Source organism: Apus apus, chromosome 9 (assembly GCF_020740795.1).
Source record: "Apus apus isolate bApuApu2 chromosome 9, bApuApu2.pri.cur, whole genome shotgun sequence".
Classification (NCBI taxonomy): Eukaryota; Metazoa; Chordata; class Aves; order Apodiformes; family Apodidae; genus Apus; species Apus apus.
Window position 1 is genome coordinate 14,907,678 of NC_067290.1, and position 6,030 is coordinate 14,913,707.

The following is a 6,030-nucleotide window of genomic DNA, read 5'->3' on the forward strand; positions in this document are numbered from 1 at the left end:
CCCCATGTTAACTGAGTGCTGGATACCCTTCATTTGCTGAAAACCTTTTCCCACTCAATGAACAGATGAACAACCCTGCAGCCCTACCTCCTGTCTCACAGGTACTTCTGAATTTAGCATATTGGGACTGGTTAAGTTAAATGGGAGACAAAAAGATCACTCAGCTGAAGATGAAACTGGCAGAAACTGAGCAAAAATTATCAAACACTACAGAAGAGTAAAGCTGTGACTGCAAGTCACACAGCTTGAAGAACACAATTTTGCTAAGTACTATATGAAACAAGCACATGCTAACAAAATACCTACCTAAGCATAAAGAAAGATGATGCTTTTAAATGACAAGTAATTAAGATTTTATCTAGAGCATTCATTATTCATTCATCACAGAACTAGACTGGAAAATTTGATGCAAATGCATAAATTGCTTTGGAAAAAAAAAAAACACCTTCCTAAATGCAGGCAACAAAACATAATGAGATTGTACACACACAACCCAAAATACCTTTGAAAGGGAAAACTATTCCAAGCTCATAAAGCTCCTTTCCCTTTTTCATTAACTGAACAACACTTGCCAGCAGCACTTCTGAGCTTTTAAGTATTACAGATAAACATTCAGACAAATCAACTCTAAGCCTCAGAATGCAAGTGCTGTAACTGCATCTGCATTCAACCATTTCAGACATCTCCACCTTCATTCTACACCCCAGGGACACAGAAAAAAAGTGCTTTGTGACCCCAGAGCTTGTATAAGGCCTGTACAGGCTCTCCAGCAATATGAAGAATAGTTTGCTTCCTCTAATAATCCTCAAGCATTCCAGCTAGAAAATAACAAAGATCCAGCAATACATGTAACTGGTCAACAAAGTTCCAGTCAGGAAGACCACAGGAGCTGCTCACATTGCCTCCAGGATATCCAGCACTATACCATAACCAAGTGAAAATAGAAAAATTCCAGCTGTCCCTAGACCCTGGAGTATTACCACACTTAAAGCACACTATAGATCTAAGTAACTGCTGCTGACACACAACCATTTTCCTGAAATAAATTTAAAACATACAAGTGCCACTCCCTCTGTAGGTACACAGCAATTAAAATAAATCTGTCTTCAAGGCATCTGCATGGCACTGCAAAGAGCAACAACAAAAATTACCTCAAAGCATTTACTTCCACAGTTCTTGTATTAATGAATGTAGCAGTAATATTTTATGGGTGGAATATCATGGCAGGTGAGTGACTTTCTAAATACAAGGACCAAAGCAATTCCTACTGCATTGCCTTTTTTCAAGCATTCCATCTTAAAACAAAGTGAAGAAGTCTGCAGAGAAGGAAATGATCATAAATGGTATGAACTGAGCTGTAACTGTCAGAAATACACCCAGCCTGTTGGAGAGCAAGGCCTAGTGAGAGCAACTCTGAAATTCACTATTTCCCTTGGACAAGATGGTGAACAAATTAAATCTTAAATCTATAGGGGAGGTTTAGTATTTTCAGTATGTTTTGAAAATCATAGCATACTACAGCTTTCAATTAGAATATCTAATAAGCTAAGGACAGGGAATATTTTTTCCAAACACCACTATTGTCAAAATATCATATTTAAAATCAACAGAACTCATATAAACAAAACATAAAGCACTTGCTCAAAGCATTTGATTTTGAGAGGCAAATATTTATAATCTTAACTATCCCTGTGAAGACTCCCACTGAAAATCCACACACGTTTCAGCACACAGCACTGCTTTAATACTAAACACTACTTGGTATTGCAATATCATAGCAAAGGTTCTGTGAGGTCTTCACTCTTCTGAACTTAGATGTAAAGATATGACAGAAAAGGGAAACCCAAAGTGTTCAGACACAGATACCCAGAAACATTCACGTGTTTCTGAAACCTCAGACACCTCACTGCTCAAGCCACTTAGTCAGACACCTCTGAACAACAAAGAAACACAAGTCCCACTGACCTCTAACTAGAAACCTCGACAAGGGCACAGGGCAGTTGAAGCAGTTCGGCTTCACTGTTTCATTCCTCCACATATTTGAGCCTTACACCAACTGCAACACCACTACAGGTCACTCACTTATAGATTTTGTGTTAATGAAAAGGACTGAGGTTCTGGACACACTGACTTCAATACAGACATGCATTTGAAAGCATTAAACCTCCTAGGTGAAAAGAAACCTATTTGTAAAATCTGAAAACCAACTATATTGTTGAGAACAAGCACAAAATCCATACCTTAACAACTTAAATGGCAAATGAAAGAGTCACATAATAGAAATCACTCCTTAAGAAAAAAAACATCAATTTTAATCAACTTCAGAGAACCATTGCACTTTAAATTCCTATGTGGACAAAAATTACAAGATGATTTACACATGCCCAGGTATAGAGCCAACTCAAAGTCTAATAACTACACTTTGACCTAGCTTAAATATTCAGGTTTCATGTTGTTCCTAAACACGATTCGAAGTACGGCTCAGGAGGTAACACAGATGAAGAGTATCTGATATAATAATACAACCCCATACAGGAAAATTAAGAACTCATTAACTGGAATCTAGTTAAATATATAGCAGATGTTTAAATACAAACAGATCAGGAAAACTGTAGGTGCTTCCATATTTATGTCTCAACATAAAGAATACCTGACTTGGAAAAAAACAAAAATTCTCCCTCTCATCACAATTACTCTTTAAATGGATGAGATATCAGGCAGCTATCTGCCTAAACCTGTTGAGTCTGAAACAGCCATGCCAAAGTTCATGCTGAGGCTTAATGAACTGTCAACAGTGAAGTTCACCTGTGGAAGAAAGTGTGCCACAAACTAACAACAAGTTCAAAATCTACAGAGAACCCCTGTTTTGGTGTCCTATGTGACTGAAGCTCTGAGGGAAGTCCTTGTTTGTTCAGCTTCCCACTTTAACCCCTAAGAGAACTCCAATTCAGCTGTTACTACAGAACATATTCCTCATATTGCCCTTAAACGGCTGTTTAAAAAAAAGTGTTAGTTTTTACATCTAGAATATTTTTAAGTTCAGGCAAAACCCCTAACTTAGTTTCTTGGAATTTCTGCTTTTACAAAACAAAACTGAAACTATGTGCCCATCTGCCGGGACAAGCACAAGAAAAAAAAAAAAAAAAAAAAAAGGAACAAACTTCTGCTGCCTACAAAGAAGGTTAAAAAAAAAAAAAACAACACCAAAAAAACAACCCACAACAAATAACCCCACAGCACCCCGTTTCAACATCAGCTCCTCCTGAGATGGCTGGGAAGAAGAGCGGGAGGACCCTGGGGAGGACCCTGGGGAGGACCCTGGGGAGGACCCTACCTCCCCCGGGGAGCAGCGGGGCCCGGCCGGGGCAGCCGGTGACAGCTCCCGGGGGCCGGACACGGCAGCGCGCCCCGAGCGGGGGCCGGGCTGCCCGCCGGGACCCAACGGGAGGAGCGGCCCGCGCTGCCGGTTCAAACCGAAGGTTTAAAGGTCAGAAAAGGCCGCCGAACCCCCCGCGCCGCGCAGGCCCGGCGGACCCCGCGCGGAGCGGCGCCCCCGCAGGCCCCGGCGCAGGAAGAAGAGCGGGCGGTGGGGGCGGGCCGGCCGGGGCAGGACCGGGGCGGGCGGGGCCGTTGCGGCGCAGGCCCGCCCCCCCGCCGGCAGCCTGACAGGCCGCGGGGGGTCGAGGCGAGCGCCCCGCCGGGCCCCGCCGCCCCCGGCCCCGCCGCCGCCCCGGAGGCCGCCCCCCGGCGCGGGGCGCGCAGCCCAACCCGCTCCCCGCGGCTCCCGCGGGGCCTGAGGCGACCCCCTCTCCCCGCCCGGCGCGGAGGCCGCGGCCGCCAACCGGCCTGTGCGGGGCAGGGGGAGGCGCGGCGGCGCGGCCCCCGCCCCCGGTGCCCGTACCTGCCCGGTGCCCGTACCTGCCCGGTGCCCGTACCTGCCCGGTGCCCCCCGTGCCGCCGCCGCTGCCCCGGCCCTGCGCTCGGCCCCGCACACCCCGCGGCGGCGCGATGGCTCCGCCGGGCGCACACTTTGCGCGTCACACGCTGGGCGCGCGTCACGGCGCGCGAGGCCGTTGCGGGACGGAGGGGGGGGGGGGGGGAAGAGGCGCCGGGGCCCGCGCGCTCGGCCCGCCGGGAAACGGAGTTGGCGCGAGCCGGCCTCCTGCGCACGCGCCCGCCGGCCCGCGGGGGACGCCGGGAGTTGTAGTTCCGGGCCCCCGGCCCAGCCCGCTCGCTCGGTCCCGCCCGGCGGGCGCCGCGGGGCCTCCGGGCAGCGCCGGTACCGGGTGTGAGCGTGACGGGGCGGGCACGGCGCCCCCAGCCCCGCCGGGCCCCTCGGCGGCCGCTGCCCCCTCAGCCCGGCTCCCCTCTTGGCGCTGCCGCCGTGGAGGCAGCGGGAGCGGTCCCGGGAGCGCCTGGGGCTGCGCTTGCCCGCCCTCCCGCTCCGCAGCGGTTTCTTATCGGTGAGACAGGGACATCGTCCTGTGTCTTCCCAGCTACAGCGGGACGGGTTTTGGCCGCGCACCTGAGCCACCCCGCGCTGCCCGGCAGCAGCAAGCCTGGGCTGCGCTGGAGGGTTCCTCAGGCTCTGCTGGGCGAGCTCCTCTCCCCGTGTCCTCATCCTTCCTCCCGGCTATGAGGGTTCATCCTTGGCCCGGTCCTGTCCTCCCATGTCCCCCAGGAGAAGCCGTGTGCACGCAGAGACACCCTTGGGCATCGCAGCCCCCTCCCTGTTTGCTTTCCACACGTGAAGTACCAAATTCTTCCGGGATTTTATTTTCCTTGTCTGTTGGCTCTGCAGTGGAGGAAGCCCAGCTCCTTGTGGGGCACTGCGTGTTTTTACAGGGCTAATAAGTTGTTGTTCCGCACTGACCCTTTCCTCTGGCATGTTCAGTTACCTATTTACACACTCTCAGCAGGGTTCCTGTTTCTGAGGAGGGAGACATGGCACATGTCTCACTCATGCCCCCTCCATGACTGGTTGGAGGATCAAAGGTATCAGGCCTGCCTGCAGCATTCTTGTACAGGGAAGAGCAGCACATCCACACCTGCACCTTCTTCTACCCCTGCAAAGCACCTGGCAGCCCCTGGGCCTGCCACAGAGCTGCTCAGGAGACTGCAGAAGTCACCAGTCCCATCTCCTTGTCACCTAAGTTTAAAGACCTAAGAGCTAAATTAAGGTTTCCAGTTCCTGCCACATCTATAGTGCACTGGAGATAGGGTCACTTCACAGACGAAGTGGGGTTCAGTCCCCAGGCTCACCTGAGCAGGTAAGGAGGCCTGGAGCTGCTTCTTTGCAAGAGCCCAGTGTGCTGTCAGAATAGGACAGCTTGCAGCTGCTCCCTGGCAGCCCTGACACAGCCTCCTCTACAGCTGCCTGCAGAGCAATCGTTGCATTTCCAGGCCTCAGGAGATATTTGGGAAGGGTGTAGTCTAGCACCCTTGTTCCCCACAAGGCAAGTGAGGCCACAAGACTCTGTCTGCAGGACCAAGACAACATGAGCTCTCCTTTAATTTATCTTCTCTTTAAAAGCAGTGACACCCCAGCTTGCACTTCAGTCCTCTAGGAATTGGCCAGGTACTGGCAGAAACTCCTCTTAAAGAAAAGTAAATAAAAGGAAACAGGGTTCTCCCTCTCAGGGAAAGCCTTCATAAGCACTGGTATGTTCCCAGCTGAGCTGCTTCCTGCACCTCAGTGTCCACATTAACCCCTTTTCTTACTCTGCAACTGTATAAACGCTGCCCAGGGCAGCGTTTGGACAAGTGCATGTTCTGATACCACACTTACAGTATTGGACTGTGAAGTCTTGGTTAACTACAGTATAATGACTGCAGCAGAGAGAATCCTGCAGCAGAAGCCCCCTGAAATCCCCCGACCCTCACACCACCACTTGCCTTTCAGAGAGCAGTTGAAGAAAAAAGGCTTTGTATTGCAAAGCAATAAAAACAAGAGCTGGGCAGTAAGTCTGCACCTCTTGTCCTGTGGGATCTTGTGGCTGAGGGATGGCAGAGAGAAAGGCCTCTGGTGTA

The 6,030-nt window shown here is 50.6% G+C and overlaps 1 protein-coding gene across 4 annotated transcripts in view; it reads right to left on the bottom strand.

Moving 5' to 3' along the window:
* DCAF1 (DDB1 and CUL4 associated factor 1) overlaps positions 1-4,019 on the bottom strand; it is a 50,097-nt gene extending 46,078 nt beyond the window's left edge. For 2 of the 4 annotated variants that reach the window (XM_051627376.1, XM_051627379.1), the window contains exon 1: positions 3,936-4,019. The gene's annotated coding sequence lies outside the window, so the exon portion shown is untranslated. The other 2 variants (XM_051627377.1, XM_051627378.1) reach the window with 2 other exon arrangements.
* Positions 4,020-6,030: the final 2,011 nt, after the last annotated feature.